The following is a 16,798-nucleotide window of genomic DNA, read 5'->3' on the forward strand; positions in this document are numbered from 1 at the left end:
TTTTTCTAGGGTAGAAAAATATTTTTCTAAAGAAGTAATGGATTTAATAAGTAATACCATGCTGTTTCACAGGTATTTTGATCAGCTATACTCACCTCATTTATGTTAACTTTATCATTCCATAGCTGTAGGTGACAGAATTGCTTGAATAGTAAGTACATATCATCTATTCCAGATATTCATAGGCTCACAGGTTGTTACTAGGCTAGTGAACACTAGGGCCCTTACAAGCCTAGCTGCACACCACAAATCATTTGGGTGCCAAACATCATAGGTGTCTATGGGGAAGGCATGTTAGTAGGGAAGTAACTAAGTTAGGATAACACTTTTCATACTCATGGCGTCTGTAAATAAGAGATATGGGGGCAAGACTGGGGGTAAATTTACAATTTCCCATCCAGCTGTCAAGGTTTCATTTGAATAAGGTCAGGGAGGAATTCTGATTAACATGGATGGGAAACCTATTCCATAGTGTGGGGATTCTTTGAGACATATATCTGTCTCTCCAGCACATTTTATTTATGTCACAGGCAAAGTTCAGATCCCTGAAGCTAGTGTGTCTTGTGATGTTTGTTTTGCTCTTGTGTAACAGATTCATCAGGACTGGTCTGAGGAAGCCCTGTAAGCCAGACAGAATAGGAAATGTACACCAGGTCTGTCACTCATGTCCCTTATGGACAGAGGTAGCTTATAAATGCCTATCTCTCAATGCCCTATCTGGTTACAGGACATCATTATTCTTTTGGGAAAACTTGGCTAGGTTTAGAAAGGCCCCCAGGTCATTAGCCTACTAACAGTCTATGAATCTATGAAGGATTCCCACTCAGCAACCTGTAGGAGACTGAATACAGAGCCTTTAGATGATCAGTGTATGACAGGGTATTTATGTCTTGAATTCTGCTAAGAATCCTTTGTGGGCGTTCCAACTGTTGCAAGTATCTGGTTATATACATGCCAAAAGGGACTTTATAATCAATGATAGGTATGCTAAGGGCCAAGTAAAGTGGTACTATAACTTCCTTGTACCTGGATGCCATACCATACAGGGCAACATAGGATGGTTTTCTTATTATCTGAGCTATGTGTTGGTCTTAGACCAGATTGGTGTCTACATATGTTGCCAGATCCTTTAGTGGCATTTTATTGATAGGGTAATTAACTTGAGTTGACAGTTTACAAAAGGGCATTATAATGCATTTTTGGCATTGAATCTTAGGCCATGGCTTTGACACCAGTCATTTGACTGTGGTCCTCCATTTATTTGTAATGTAGCCTGTTTTAAAGCTGTAGATGAAGAGTGTCTCAAGTGGTCCTGATAGGTCATGTTTTAGACTGTTCAGGAGGCAACTGGGGATGTTGTGGGGATCCATATAGGTGATTCTCTTGGCTTTAGTGAGTTCTGCCAGCATCTGGTCCCTGCTGATAACTGGGCAAAGCATGTTAGAGGGGATTTCACCTGCTTGAGCTTGGGGGGAGTGGGTGGTGAAGTTTAAGCTGGATTTATCAGCCAGTAGATTTGCTATGTCACCCTGATTGGTGACAGTGGTACTGTTCACCACCAGTTTGGCACACTGCTGTGTGTTACATGTAACTGTAGCTGAAGAAGACCTTCTGATTGTCTTTAGCCTGCAAGGCTGTCCTGACCTTGTAGTTTACCTTGTTGGACTTAATTAGATGTCTTATTTTCTTGTTGCTTGTATAAGAAAGCAGTTGTCTTTAGAGGAATTGCTCTTCCTAACTTTGGCCATGAATTTTCTTCTTTTATTATATACCCTGCTTAGGTAAGGATTCTATCAGTGGGGTTTGTTTTCTGTGCTTACTTTGGGTTTCTTTCTGGAAAGTACAGCAGTCTTTATGGAGCCATTCACATGTTTGTATGGAGACTCTGTGAATAATTCTGCATAGGTAGCTGTGGTCTCGGGGTTGTCACTTAATAGGATGTAGTTTGCTTTTGAATAGTTTCTAACTGCTACTGGTTTAGCTAGAATTTCTGGGTTGATTTTTATTTCAAATGAGACAGCTTTGTGATCCGATCTCAATAGTGACACTGTGGCACAGTTGAGGGAAGATGCAATGCTCTCCCATCTTGGTGAGTATCAGATCCAGTATGTTTGATCCTCTTGGGAGTGCGTTATCTGTTCCAGGGTGTTTGTGTTAATAAAGTCCAGCAAGCATTGTGCCTGTGAGTTTGAGGTGGTATACATTTCCCAGTCTACAGAGGGGTAGTTAAAGTCACCCAAGAATAGGATGCTTGGTAGGATGGTGATTGCCTTTAGCAGGTTTAGATAAGAGTTGTGAGACTCTATGAACATAGATGGTGACCTGTAGCTAGCCATGACATGGTCAGGAACCTGATCTATCATTACTTGTACATAGATAAGCTCTATGCTCTATGCTATCATCCTGTTTATTCCATGAACGTTATCTATTGTTACTTGTACATGGATGAGCTCCATGGTATCATCCTGTTTATTTAACCAACCTGGTGTTATGTTTGTCATTAAAGTAGATCAAAAACCTTCACCTTTGGTCCCAGTCTGCGCTGTTGTTGGTCTAAATGTGTGAAAGACACTGTAGCTTTGTACTTCCAGGTTACATTCTACAGCTTTAAACCAAGTCTTGATCATAGCACAGATGTCTATATTCTCCAGATTGAGAAGGGCTTGAAGGGTATGGAATTTTTTGTTTATGCTCTAAGCATTGAGTAGTAACACCTTAAGGTTGCTTGTAGACTTTTTCACTATTTTGGTAGTTGTGTCTTTTTGGCATTGCCTATAAAGGCTGTAAGGGGTGGATAAAGTTTTAGCCAATATCCGAAAGCCTAGAGGGGGAGAGACAGGTGCAGCCCATACTTGGTAAAGCAGCGTGGTCTTTTGACCATGTTCTCCCATGCTGACATATATTGGATCCCTGAGAGTGACACCGGAAATTAAGCCAGGTATTAAAATCAATCATTTTATGTTCATACTGTGTCATCATCCACCTTGGTGAAGGTAGAATGCTACTCAGTGCAAGGCTCATACGTATCTGTGACACATATTCAGAAAGATCCATTATATCTCTTTTCACAGAGTCCAGTGAGGTATGGCTCAGGTCTTTTACACCCACATGGACTATGATAGAATCATATTGCTACCTTGGGTGTCGTAACTTGAATGCTTGTGTAATATTGTGAATCCTGGCTCCAGATAGGCAACTAACCGTTATCTTTTCCTTGTCTAACCCAGTGACTGGGACCTTTGTGTGTCACACAATGAAGTCCCCAATGATAAGAGTATTAGGTAAGGTATGTGCTTACCTTATGGACTTTGCTCTTGGAGGACCATTAGGTGTTGGCTTATGTGAGATGTTTGGTGTTGCTTTTGGTGCATTGCTGAGGAGCAGTGCTGCCATTAGGTGGCTTTGGAATTCTTTGAGATTTGGGAATGGTCTTGGAGTGTTGGTCTTTCACTTAGGATCCCCCTGTTTATTTCTCTTTGCCTATAATCTGATATCAGTCCTTGAAAGGGAAGGCAATCCCTAGGCTGCAGTCCAAATGAATTCTTAATCTCTCTCTTCCCATTGTATTAACTTTCCCTCTCTAATTATTTGCTCCCAACACCTTGGTCCTTTGCCAGTTTTCTCCAATAAATTCCTCCCCCCTCTTGCTTATTGTCTATACCCCTAATTGTAGTCATCTCTATCAGCAGAATCTCTTTTCTCCATTCCAGTGTTGACATACTTCTTAGAATACTTTCTGCTACTTTATGAATATAATATTCTTTATGGTTATTGTTATTCCCTTTAAGGACCTGCATCCAAAATTCCAGTCTCTACTTGTTTCTTGAGCTTCCCTCCTGTTTCATCATCACCCCTTTCCACTTTGAATTACAGGTTTCTGCTATGTATGTGGCTCTGAAATACACCTTCAAATCAGGAAATCCCAAACTGCCTTGTTCTGTTGGAAGAATCACCTTATCCCACTTGACTCTTGCCATCTTCCTAGATAAAATCCTTCAGTTCTTTATTAATTGCTATCCACAACTTAAGTATATTACGGAATTAGGAATTAGGCATAACATCCTTGGTTTTACTTTAGTCACTAGGACTTCTACCACATCTGACACAGATTTATTAAGCCAAGCTTCTAATGTTGACATTAATGAAAAAGATGTGTGCATTTTCAGTTCATTGGTAGGACATGTGTTAATTATTAATTTGTTTGACGTATGTGAAGAGTTAAATTTACAGGTGCATTGGGAAAGACATGTTTCATTTTGATTGTAAAAATCCTGGTGTGCTTTACACTATATGAAGGTTAGGCCTTTGTGTTTTGTGTTAGTTTTAATAATTTTATGAGGGTATACATATTAAGCATTTTTTTCTTTCTTAGAAACTGAAATTGATTAGTATCATAGGCAGAACAACACTCTGCAATCTAATTTTCTTTACCTTGTTATGTATATCTTCCCAGAACTAATGACAATACCATGCTTATCAATCACAAAATGACATTATCAGTGCCACTGCCTATATAAATATGTTATTCTATTGGTGGGTAGATGTACTGATAGGTTTACCTTTAAATAGTTGATTGCACTTTGTCGAACGGCCACTTTATCGACGTGTTTTGCGCGGACCAAAACCATGAAAAATTTCAAATGTCAAAAAACATTTGACATTACCGGCCACGCAACACCTCCACACCCATGCTACCATGGGTCAAAAAGGGGTGAGGTTTTGCCGTTCACATATTTGGAATTCGACGTTGGAGACGTTTGCATTTTGGCATTCGCGCAAGTCGTGTCGCCCATATCAGGATCAACATTATAAAGGTAAACCGTACTGATAGCAGGATCAACCCCACTCACCTTTGCAGAAAAGATTCAGGGGTGAGCAGTTAGAAGAGCAAAGATGGTATCCACCAACTTTTGCAGAACGTAGTCAGGCAGCTGTGTGTAAATGCCATTGATTTTCTATAAGACAAAATAAAATTAAAAAAAAATCAACACTGATAAATCTAAACAAAATCCATCCAAATGAGCAGCATTCATTAGGAGTGTTTTTTTTTTTGCTTTACTCAACTTGCATGGCCAAGAGGGGACAATTGTACAGACTACTGAGTATATCTGCACTGGTCAATGACTCATAGAAATGATGGTACTGGTCAGGAACTCCTTAGCATCAGATATATGAATTGTATTGCAGTTTATCTCTAATGTCAAATACCCTGCACACACAAAATGCATTTCCTCCATTTCAATGATGTGCCATCTGCTAGATATTTAACATTCAGAATCCCTGAAATATCAGATATGAGTCACTGTTGCTAATGTAGGAAATTAATTTCAGTCCCTGAGCGATACAAGTAAACATGAAATAAATTAGCAATTGCGAAATAATAACAACACACTGTTGTAATAACATGAAGAACAGGCCTTATATGTGACAAATTAAATTCTGCATGTGGGCACCCTTAACTCAAGTTTAGTTTAACAGTGTCTGTTGACAGCAATTCACAATAATGCCAGTTTCCTTTCAGCTGTACTGGACTGGTTGTACCCATTAAATCAGACATTCATCAAGAATATTTCTAAAATGACAATGTTTAGACATTAACTGTCCATTAATTTTAGTTAAGGCATGGGCGTATTCAGTTAATTCTGTGATCTCCTAGGCATCTAAACATTTGTACCACTGAATCTATTTTCTAAAATATTCATCTTACACAGTGAACTAAATGCTGTAATGTATTTAAACACCACAGTGCCTTTAGCAAATCCACAGAAGTTAATAATATATAGATTCTGAAATGATATTGGTGAATTTATTCTGTCTACAAGTTGCTTGGAGCAGCTAATGAACCAAAATTAGCAGTCAGTGATGCAGAGTGCAGAAGTACTTGGGAACTGAGAATTAGTTGAACTGCAGCAGTAGTACTGCATTTTCTGTAACGCTAGATATATCAGAGTTCAACGTCTAACACTGGAATAATGTAGTGGTGGGAGATGTGTGCTGCTGATGTATGCGGGTAGAGTATTAGATGGGGATCTTCTGCAGCATCTGACGTCTTTAAGATGGCAAGAGTTTTATCATTCTGGGGGGATAATAGAGGATAACAGTATTGTTAGCTTAATAATGGTGGCAGGGAGAATTATGAAGGTAATTTTGAAAGAAAGGCATTAACAGTGCAGGATAACAACCACACAAACCAACATAGCTTCATTGCTAGTAGTACCTCAGTTTATCATTCATAGGTTTATAGGTTCATAGGAGGTTACTAGGCTAATGACCCTAGGGCCTTTGCAAGTCTAGCCATGTAAAAAAAAACCTGTGTAGCCTAATTGACCATAGTTAGATGGTTATTGTTAGCAGAGCAATTCTGTGGCCAGCACCGACTACCCCTGTCCATATAGGACATAGGTGCCACCCCCGGGGTAAATTTACATTCACCCATCCAGTTGTCAGGGTTGCACTTAAATAGAGTCATTGAGGAACTCTGCTTCACTTGAAGTGGGAGCTTATTCCAAAGGAGTGGCAATCTTGGGGAGACATATATATGTCTCTTCAGCATGTTTGGTTAATGTCACGGGCTAGATTGAGATCCCTGGAGCAAGTAACTGTTGTCCCATTTGATTTATGGATGTGAAGCATTTCCATTAGGGCAGAGTCAGAGACTGCTCTGTAGGCCAGGCGCAGCTCACCTCTCATCAGCCTGTATGATACAGAGTACAGTGGCAGGGTTTTCACTCATTTCATGTAAGTCACAGTTTGGATGACTTGATTCTCTTGGTTAGAAACCTCTGTAGTCTCTCCATTTGCTGCAGGTGTCTGGTGAGAAACATAGAGAAGCGTGCATTTTACTCAATTAGTGGTCTGATATGGGTCAAGTACAGCAGAATTATAACCTCCTTAGTCTTGGATGTGATGCCCTTATTTATGAGATGTGCAATGTAGAAGGCTTTCCTTACCACTATGGACACATGGTGATCAAAGTTTAGATTGCTATCATCTGTGTTTCCAAGTCTCGCTCTAACTGGTTTCAGCTTAGAGGGGTGCTATCTATATCATAATTAGCAGGGGCTACTTCTTTGTCAAATGGGATGTCCATGACTTTGGCCCCAATCATTTTTCTGCATCAGCCCATTCTGTAATATGTTTACATCATTGGGGGATTCAGTGATTGTCCTCAATTTGCAGTCATCTGCATACCTGGTAAACCACAGGCTATCTATGTTCCCCTGGACCTCAAAGAAATAGGTTCTAAACAGTAGAGAGCTCAGCACAGATCCTTGTGGTACCCCACTGGTAACTGGTCTACTGGTGGAGGTGAAATCACCAACTTTGACAGTGTGCATTCTGTTGATGCACTAGTTGGCTACCCATCTAGTGACGTATGGGTTAATCCCCAGCTGGTCGAGCTTCTCAATGATCCCTGAGTGGGAATTGTGTCAAAAGCCTTGACTAAATCAAGATAGGTGGTATGTATTGCTTTGCCCTCATCCAGGGCTTTGTTGACATTCTCAAAGAAGTCCACCAGGTTTAATAAGCAAGATCTACCCTTGACAAAACCAAATTGGGTCAGGTCAAGAGTTTAAAGGTCCTTGCAGATAAGGCTGGTTAGGCTTATGGGTCGATAGTTTCCTGGGTTGGTTGATGGACCCCCTTTGCGCAAGGGGATTACTGTTGTTGTTCTCCAATCTGCTGGAACAAAGCCAGTGCTCAAACTATGATTAAAGAGATTGCCAAGTGGTTCCACTAGGTCTTGTTTTAGATTGTTTAGCAAGCAGCCTGGAATGTTATCTGGTCTCATAGAGGCCATGCTTTTGGTCTTGGAGAGCACTTGTAAGACCTGCTCTTTGGAGATACTCTGTAGAGGACTTGTGTCAGGAATGCTTTGGGGTATGGCTGGTTGAGACAGGAGGTAAAGTTATTGCCAAATCTGTCAACTAGCAGGTTGGCAATTTCTTCAGGTTCAGTGTGAGTGGTACTGCCCAGACAACTGGGCATTCCCTTTTAAGTTTTGGACATAGCTAAAGAATGCCTTATGGTTATCTTTAGCTAGGGATGCTAATTTAGTCTTGTAACTAGCTTTAGGGGCCTTTACAACATGTCTGGTTTGCTTGTTCAAGCTGTGGAGGGTATTCATCCTCAGTTGAGTAAGTTCCTTCCTGTTCATAGATATCAGTTTCTTTCTTTTGTTATATAACTTATTTATACTTACAGGCGATCAGGGTGGATTGTTTTTTGGGAGGACCTAGTTTTAGTCTTTTCAGGTAGGGCTGAGTCAATACATTTGTTTAAGTAGCTATATAGGGCATTTGTGTACTCTTCTGCATAGGTGTCATTGTTGGCTGTGTTAGAAGGGCTTTGAAACTTTTTATACATTCACTTAGTAGGCTATAGTTTGCTTTAGAGAACTTTTTCAGTTTTTTTGCTGATGTGGGGGTGTCAGGTCTGATTTTCACTTCAGATGAGACCGATTTATGGTCTGACCTTACCAGGGAGGGCAACCAACAGGAAGTAGTGTAGTTACACCCCATGTTGGTGAGTACTAGGTCTAAGACATTTGAGCCCCTTTTGGGCTGCAGACCAACTGTTTCAGAGCATTTGAATTAACAAAATCCAGGAACCTCAGAGCGATCATGTTTGTGCTTGTGTAAGTCATCCAGTCAATGGAAGGATAGTTGAAATCTTCCATGACCACGTCCAATCAATGGAAGGATAGTTGAAATCTTCCATAACCAAGGTGCTTGGCTGTATACTGAGCAACTCTAGTAAGACAAGGTAGATGGTGTTCTTATTCTGGTTCATGGTGGGGGCCTTGCAGCTTGCAATTATGTGGTAGGGTATTTTGCCTATACTTAGTAGGACCTGGAGTAGCCCAAGAGAGTTGTGAGTTATGCTGTTTTACCAGTCTCGAGGTATATTTGGATTTAATGAAGATGGCTACACCTCCACCTTTGGTTCTTTCACAGCTGTTATGAGGTCTGAATGTCTGAAAGGTATTGTAGCCTTGTATGGCTGGGGTACTGTCTGCGGCCTTGAACCAAGTCTCAGTGACTGTACAGATGTCAGCATCTTCCAAGGTGAGGAGTCTTTCCAGGGAGTGCAGTTTACTGTTTAGGCTCCTAGCATTAAGCATAAAGACAAGAGTCTGTCTCTAGTAAATTTCTTTACATCAGAAGTTTTGTTGTTTTTGACATTGTCTAGAAAAGGCACTATGGGGGAGGTAAGTGTCTTTGCCAGTATCCAAAAGCCTTGAGGAGACAGGTAAAGGAGATATCTGGCAAAACAGTGTTGTCTGTCGACCATGTCTTCCCAGGCTGTCAGATACTAGATCCCCTTGAAATGATGCCAGAAGTTAAGCCAATTTCTGAATTCAATCATTTTTTTGTCTGTATTGTGGCGTCATCCTAGGTGAAGGTAGAATGCTGCTTAGGGCTAGGGATATACCTGCCTGGGACACATAATCTGAGAGTTCAGTCATGTCTCTCTTCATATAATCCAGACAGGTACATCTCAAGTCATTCACTCCAACATGTACTATGAAATAGTCATAAATGTAATTGTTGCTGAGTGACTTGAGTAATCTGCTTTTATATTGTGGAAACAGGAAATCACATGGAAGATTGGATCTACATTGACTTTGGCAAGGCACTTTCCCTGGTACTACATGCAAATGAAAAGAAAACAAATTGAGTAGGTGTTGGCCGATGTTGAAAAACTGAATTGCATCATGGTTGCTAGGTGGGATAGAAGATAAAAGGATATGAGGAGAGAGACCAGATCAGGAATAAGGGAGGCAACTAGTGGAGCATGGCATAGGTCATTCCTGTGTTCAATCCTGCTTAGTCTGTATACTTCAGATGTCTTTCAGGAAAATGGAACAGATTCAGTCTTTTCACGACTGAAACAAGGTTAGTTAAATCAGTGGGGATGGGGAAAAGCATAAGTAAAGACTTTGAAATGTTGATCAAGTGGTTAAAAAGATGTTGGTTCATTTTCAATGCAGATAAATGCAAAGTGCTGCAACTGGAGACCAATAACTCTAGTATAATGTATCAGCTTAAGGAGTGAAAATTATGACAACAGAGAAGGAGAATGTGATTTGGGAGGTGACTATCAACCTAGACTTCATGAGCAATTGCAGAAAGAGAACACCTTAGCAGCAAGGTGTATCCATACAGGAGATAACCCAAAAGTAAGGAAACAAAACTTGGCCATGATAAATACTGTGTGCAGTTCTGGGGTCAATAACAACAGAAAATCATTAGACTGTTGAAAGGAAATAGGTAGAAACCCATTAAAATGCTCTGTGTGATGGAATGAACAGGGCATGGCTAAAGGCTGCACAAGATACAACTCTTCCCATTAGGAGTTAAAGAGCCAGGTAAACATAATATGAGTGCACTGTGTTTACATGGTGAGATATGGAGGGGGAACACCTTGAACACTAGTGAAAAAGGGAAGAGGTGGCAAAGGTAGAAAATTGCAGATATCAACTACTTCATACATCTAAGAAAGTATTTATTTCTACAAAGGGATGTGGGCATTTCAAATGGAATACCACAAATGGAGGTGTGTGTGTGTGTGTGTGTGTGTGTGTGTGTGTGTGTGTGTGTGTGTGTGTGTGTGTGTGTGTGTGTGTGTGTGTGTGTGTGTGTGTGTGTGTGTGTGTGTGTGTATATATATATATATATGTGTATATATATATATATATATATATATATATATATATATATATATACATACATAAAAAGAGAGAAAGTATGCAGATATTCAAGAACGAATGGAACAGGTAGAGAAAAATGGACAAGAAAGGAGGTTTAGAGGGGATATGTGACAATGTGAGATATTGCCAGCTATGCCAGGAGAAGTAGGGCAGTGGATGTGTAACATATGCCAGTATAGCTAGGTGGAGTTTTGTAAAGAATTATATGCCATTTGTATATCAAACTGACTTGTACAGATGCTTGTGTTGAAAAATGTATTTGTAAAGCTGCTTGTGTTAAAAATGTACCAACAGTGTGTCCTGTTGGACAGAAAAAGAAATACACGTGTATGTCAGACTGTATTATAACTATTGAAATTAATATTGCAACAGAGGATACTGGAAATGAGGAGGTTAAGCTCAGCTCCAGCTAATGTTGAAAAATAGTATGAAATTAAATTACTTCATTTAAGCCATAAAGATTGTATCTTATAGTTCTGATTGCAGCCATAGATGAAATGTCTGTGCCAGAGAATGGTTTATTAGCTCTTGTAGGAAGAGTGGAAGTGTTTTATTGTTTTATGACTTCCAGAAGCTGCAACAGATCTTAGCAAAACTCTATATGTGTGTATGGTAACACATATGTGTGAGATTCTGATTCAGTTTCCAGTAATGGGAGTAGCATGGGAACCAGAAGTCAGATGACCAGCTGTGTGTGATGTCATTCTGTAATCCATCACAAACATTATATTTTAATACTAGATGTGACTGAAGTCTCAGGGCAGTCTGTTTTTGGAAGCTGACAAAGAAGAACCCTTCACTTACTTTATCTTGCCTTTCTTTAGTAAGTGACCAGGGAATAGTAATTCTTTAGACCAGTCAGGAAAATATACTGAGATTAGTTAAGTACTGCTTTTTGGTATCTGCGTGATTCTACTCATCTGTGTTATTTTAATATTTCCTGTGTCTGAAACTCTTGTGTTTATTGTAAATAGATATTCCATATGTTCATGGTCTCTTATTATTAAATATATTTAAACTTTCATTGTTGCATGGTTCTTTAGAGAATATTTTAAGCTTTGAGAGTACTCATATCTATTTTGTGACTCTGTGGCCACTCCTGAAAGCCTTGCTGCATTGGTCAACACTACCATTTGTATTAGTATTAATTTCACTCAGTATAATTGGGTATCCTTGTAAGAGCCTTAGAGTAGCTGGCTTTGGAGTGTCTGGTGGCAGTAACTACTTTATAGTTTGGGCAGAGGGGCATAGCTAGTAAATCTGTGCCAGTCTTTCCCAGGTGAGTGTGCATGTGTGAAAATCAAATCTCAAAGAGTGTGTGTTAGCTGCTTGGAGCAGAGGCACAGAGCACTGGCTTCACAGAGAGAGTGATGGAGGACTTTACTTTTACAGTCAGCTGAGGACTCAACTATACTGCTGTGCCAGTGGAGAGTCTTACTGGAGAGAGAGAGAGAGAGAGAGAGAGAGAGAGAGAGAGAGAGAGAGAAACCAAAGATGCCAGACTCAGAGTGTTTCTTGTATGCTCTTAAGGGAAATTGTGCTTGATGCAGTGAGCTGCATCTGGAAATATTGTATGCATCTATTTTTGTTCCAAGTGAACATCCCTTTCTAGTGTCAGTAGTGTAGATTCAGGCTCCTTGATTACTGGCCCAGAGTGGGGACGTCACAGTATATAATACACTTTAATGAAAAAGAGATATCTAATTCTCTCCTACAACCATCAGACAAATATAATATAACACAGTGAGTGCAATCAAGACTCCAAAAAAACACACTTTAAAACTGTCATACAAATGTGACAGGAAAGATGTTACTTATATTTAGAGTCTGAACCCAAAACCACAAAAATGTATTCAATTACCACTTATACTATGACTGATAATGGGCTGGGATTCCTGAATCACTTCCTCCTGATCCCTTACCCCAAGCCTGTATTAGTTGTTAAGGGAATTGAGATAAAATATGGGTCATATATCTCCCATGATCCCTTCCACCAGTGCTATAATAACAGCATGTATGCACCCATTGGAAGTGTACAATTCAGAAATCACTGCTGTAGCAAAAGGATTGTGCAGACTATACTGAAAAAAAAACTGTCCTTCTGCCAACCCTCTACCAGCACTGGTCACCACTCCAGCAAGATACTGCATGGATCCCCCCTTTTAGTCCTTATTAATCAAGCCATATCCCCCACTTCAAATAGAAGTTCCCAGACTCTCTCTTCACCATCCTATCAATGATGAGGGCTTTCCTCGGTGTCCATGATTGTGATGAGCATGGGTCTGTCATAATGGTTAAGGTCTTCACCTCAGAGATACAAGGAACAGGGGTTGACTCTGATCTCAGGTTACTGGCTAGGCTTAAAATTGCCCCTCAGTGCAGTTAGCCTAGTATTTGCCTACACACTTATGTCAGTAATTACTGTTGCCCAACTGCCCCCCCACCAAAGATCATTGTCTGCTTCCTCCTCCACTCAGCTTATCAACTTATATTCACTGTCTCATTTGCACAAAAACACATGCATACCTACACACACACACACACACACACACACACACACACACACACACACACACACACACACACACACACACACACACACACACACACACACACACAGCTATAATATCTCAAGTATTTCCCCAACTACAATGTCAGTGAGCACAGCTTCACTCCCAAACATATAGTCTTTTGGCAGTTGCCACAGTCCTCATCCCTCTTACATATGCCAATAAAGATCAGAGTGTTTTGTCTGTCTTCACTGCCATCCCAGTGACTATCACAGCACCCCATCTCTAGAAGTCTTCCACACTGTGTCTGTTTCACCCACCTATTCTAACTCACATAATACATTAACTAATCACCACAAAGACTGTATGTTGACTACTCAGTTTGCAGCAGTATTGTGCTAAAGAGGGTCATAATTAATTTGTGAATCATATTTCATTCACATAGTGAGGGAAATGAGTTCAGCATATACTGTGCTAGTTATTATACTCTACCCTGCTGTTAGCTAGATCTTCCCTATTCCTCTTTTGTTTCACAGAGCTCCATAAGGCTCTCACATATGCTGTCAGTGGCTGCCTTTCAAAAGTATAAGACCCAGCAATGTGTGTCCAGGCAATTGGTTCAAACAATAAAAACAGCTTCTGGGATTTGCTGTGAAATGTTTTGGGCATTTTTGCAGGGGACCTTTAACCCCCTGCACTCCGCCTAATATGGGATATTATGTTTCCCACATCCATATTAAATGTATATGCTAAGTCAGATAATGTTGCACTCTGCAGTATGCGGAATTTTCAAAGATATTGTCCCTACTCACACATAGATTTCCATAACTCTGAGGATCACAATTATAGTTGTCAAACATTCAACAGGCACCTGCTGTTAACATTGTGGAGATCTTACTTCTTAAAATTCAGCACTGAAGGCTGATCATGCTTTATTTACAAAGTTCCAGTATGTAGCTAGAAGAGTCCTGATTACTCCTTCTATTTTAATTACATAGCACCTGTTGAATTCTCAGAAATATTTAAAGGCAAAAATTGAAAACTTATGGTGTTTTACTTTAATGACTTGAAAGATCTATGTTATATTTAATAATCTTGATAATTTTAGAACATCTGCTTTAAATTAAATCAAGTATGACTTTAGCTTGTAAGAAGTTGTTTTAAGATGTGTTATCTACGCATTCTGTACTATGCCTTATACTGTGCCTCAATAAGTTTAATGACCTTAACTGCATTCAACATCCTATTTCCTTTTCATATTTCTCCCCTATTCCTCTTCAACAGTCCCATGCTTCTTCTCCATCATTCATTGTGGTTGTCTAGTCCACAGGTTCATAATGTACTTTGTGAGGAGAAGTACATTTTTGCAGATCTGTGAATAGATGGTCAGTAAGATGTTCTGCCTATATCCCCTAATTCCCTTGCATGTCTTACTTGTCCCCTGCTGGGACACTTCTTGAAATGTTAGACTGATGTAAGCTTGTTACAAAATTCCAGATGTATCCATCAATGCAACCTTTAAAGATTATGGGGTTTGCTGAACTGTGTGAATTTAGAAGAAATATAGAAGCATGGGTAACATTTTTGTTTATGCATGAACTACCACATAGCTGGTAGTCTACTTAATGCCGAAAATGTGATAAGAGACCTTGGGGCACAGGTGGACAGTAGTTTCTCCTTTGATAATCACATTGCCACAGTGGTTGGGAAATCCTTTTACGTGGCTTACCTCATCACAAAAGGTTTCTCATCCAGAAAAAAAGAGGTAATTGTTCCCCTCTACTCATCACTTATTAGACCCATTATAGAGTACAACACCCCTTTTGGTATGTACCTCACAAGACATCTACAACAACTGGAAAGGCCACAGAAATACCTCACAAAGAGGATTACTGGCCTCAAACAGATACCCTATGCAGACCATCTCAAAAAACTCCAGCTTTACTCCATTGCATATCGCCTACTCAGAGGCAATCTCTGCCTAACATACAAAGTTATGCCAAACTCAGAGCTGTTGGACATGCTCCACTTAAAGAAATCCCAATCCCTCTGAGCTACATGCTCTAGAGACCTAAACCTTGTCACCACAATAAACAGAACATGCTGGAGGGATAGATTCCTGTCCCAGAGACTTCCCATACTCTGGAACAGACTACCTATGTATGTCAAACAGAGCTCCTCATTAGCACTCTTCAAGAAAAATCTTGATGATTGGATGGGAAATAGGAAATTCACCCCGGGGAACACTTCTGTGGCTCTGCTCGACAGGGGCACAGGAAAATAATTTTCTTGGGTGGCGAAAGCCAGGGTGCATTTTTGGCTAGGCTTATATAGGCCCTAGGGCCAATAGCCCAGTACCTACCTATGAACCTATGAACCTATGCTACTTCTTCAAAAACGTAAGGATTTTTTTCATGAACTATGGCAAAAGAAAATTGTATTTTTCTTGCAAACATATTTTTATCTGTCCAGATAATTTTCTTGGAGAAAAAGTAATTTTGTTTACTATTCAATACAAATTAGAGCAAAAATGGTCTACATACATCTACAGTTTGACTACAGTGTATATCTTGGAAGCTATATTTGACAGTGCTGGGGAAAGCAACTGTAAAGCATGAAGTTAAAAACATTTTAATTCAGACTGATATGACTCGTTGGGAAATGGCAAAAAAGTAATCAGTTATGCACTTCCATGTCTGTGTCATAAATAAGACTTAATTTCATTGCAAATATAGCACTGTCTCTTTATCATTGTTTAGCATTTGCCATACATGCAGTCCTAAGGGTAACTTATGGGGTATTTCCATATCCGTCAGTAAACAGCTCTGGGCACACTTACAGAGACCTTCAAGCTAAAATTCTTGAATTCCAACTGTCTCCAATCAAAACAAATTATTAATTTATTGCCTGTTACAGGACATACTCTATGTCCCAGACGGCCATGAAATATTTCTGTATGTAGTATCTGAAATGCCAATAATGAAAAATACTTTTATGTTGGTTGATTTCAGTTACCCATCAATAAACTGGTGCACCTACACATCCTGAGATTGGCTGAAGTCCAGGGAGGATGTGAACCTGACTATGAGGGAGGCATCCTTGAGCAATGTGTCTGGCATGGACAGGGTTCCTTTGGAGATTTATCTTATGGTGAAGAATGTCTTCCCTCCTCTCTAGGTCAGATTTTGTTTAACAGTGTCTGGCAGGAGGTCTGATCCCTGACTTCTGGAGGCAGGCAACAGTGTCAGTAATTGTAAAGTCAGGAAAAGACCCAACTAATGTCATATCATACAACCTATATCAATTTTAGGGCATGACTATAAGATTTTTATTAGTATTCTGGCAAGAAGTTTGAGTAAGCTTGATCCAGGTTTGATTTATGTAGATCAGAGAGGGTTTGTTGCAGGAGAATAAACCTTTGCTAATGTTAATTAGACTGGTTTATTGATAGAGGATGCTAACTTTCACTTGAATCCTTTGATTTTAGTCAGCTGTTTTGCTGAGAGGGCATTTGATGGGGCCAGTTGGTCCATTATGTATGAGGTCTTAAGTACCATCGGGTTCTTGCAACACT

The sequence above is a fragment of the Protopterus annectens genome, chromosome 1.part1 (assembly GCF_019279795.1).
Source record: "Protopterus annectens isolate FY-2018-M chromosome 1.part1, PAN1.0, whole genome shotgun sequence".
Classification (NCBI taxonomy): Eukaryota; Metazoa; Chordata; order Ceratodontiformes; family Protopteridae; genus Protopterus; species Protopterus annectens.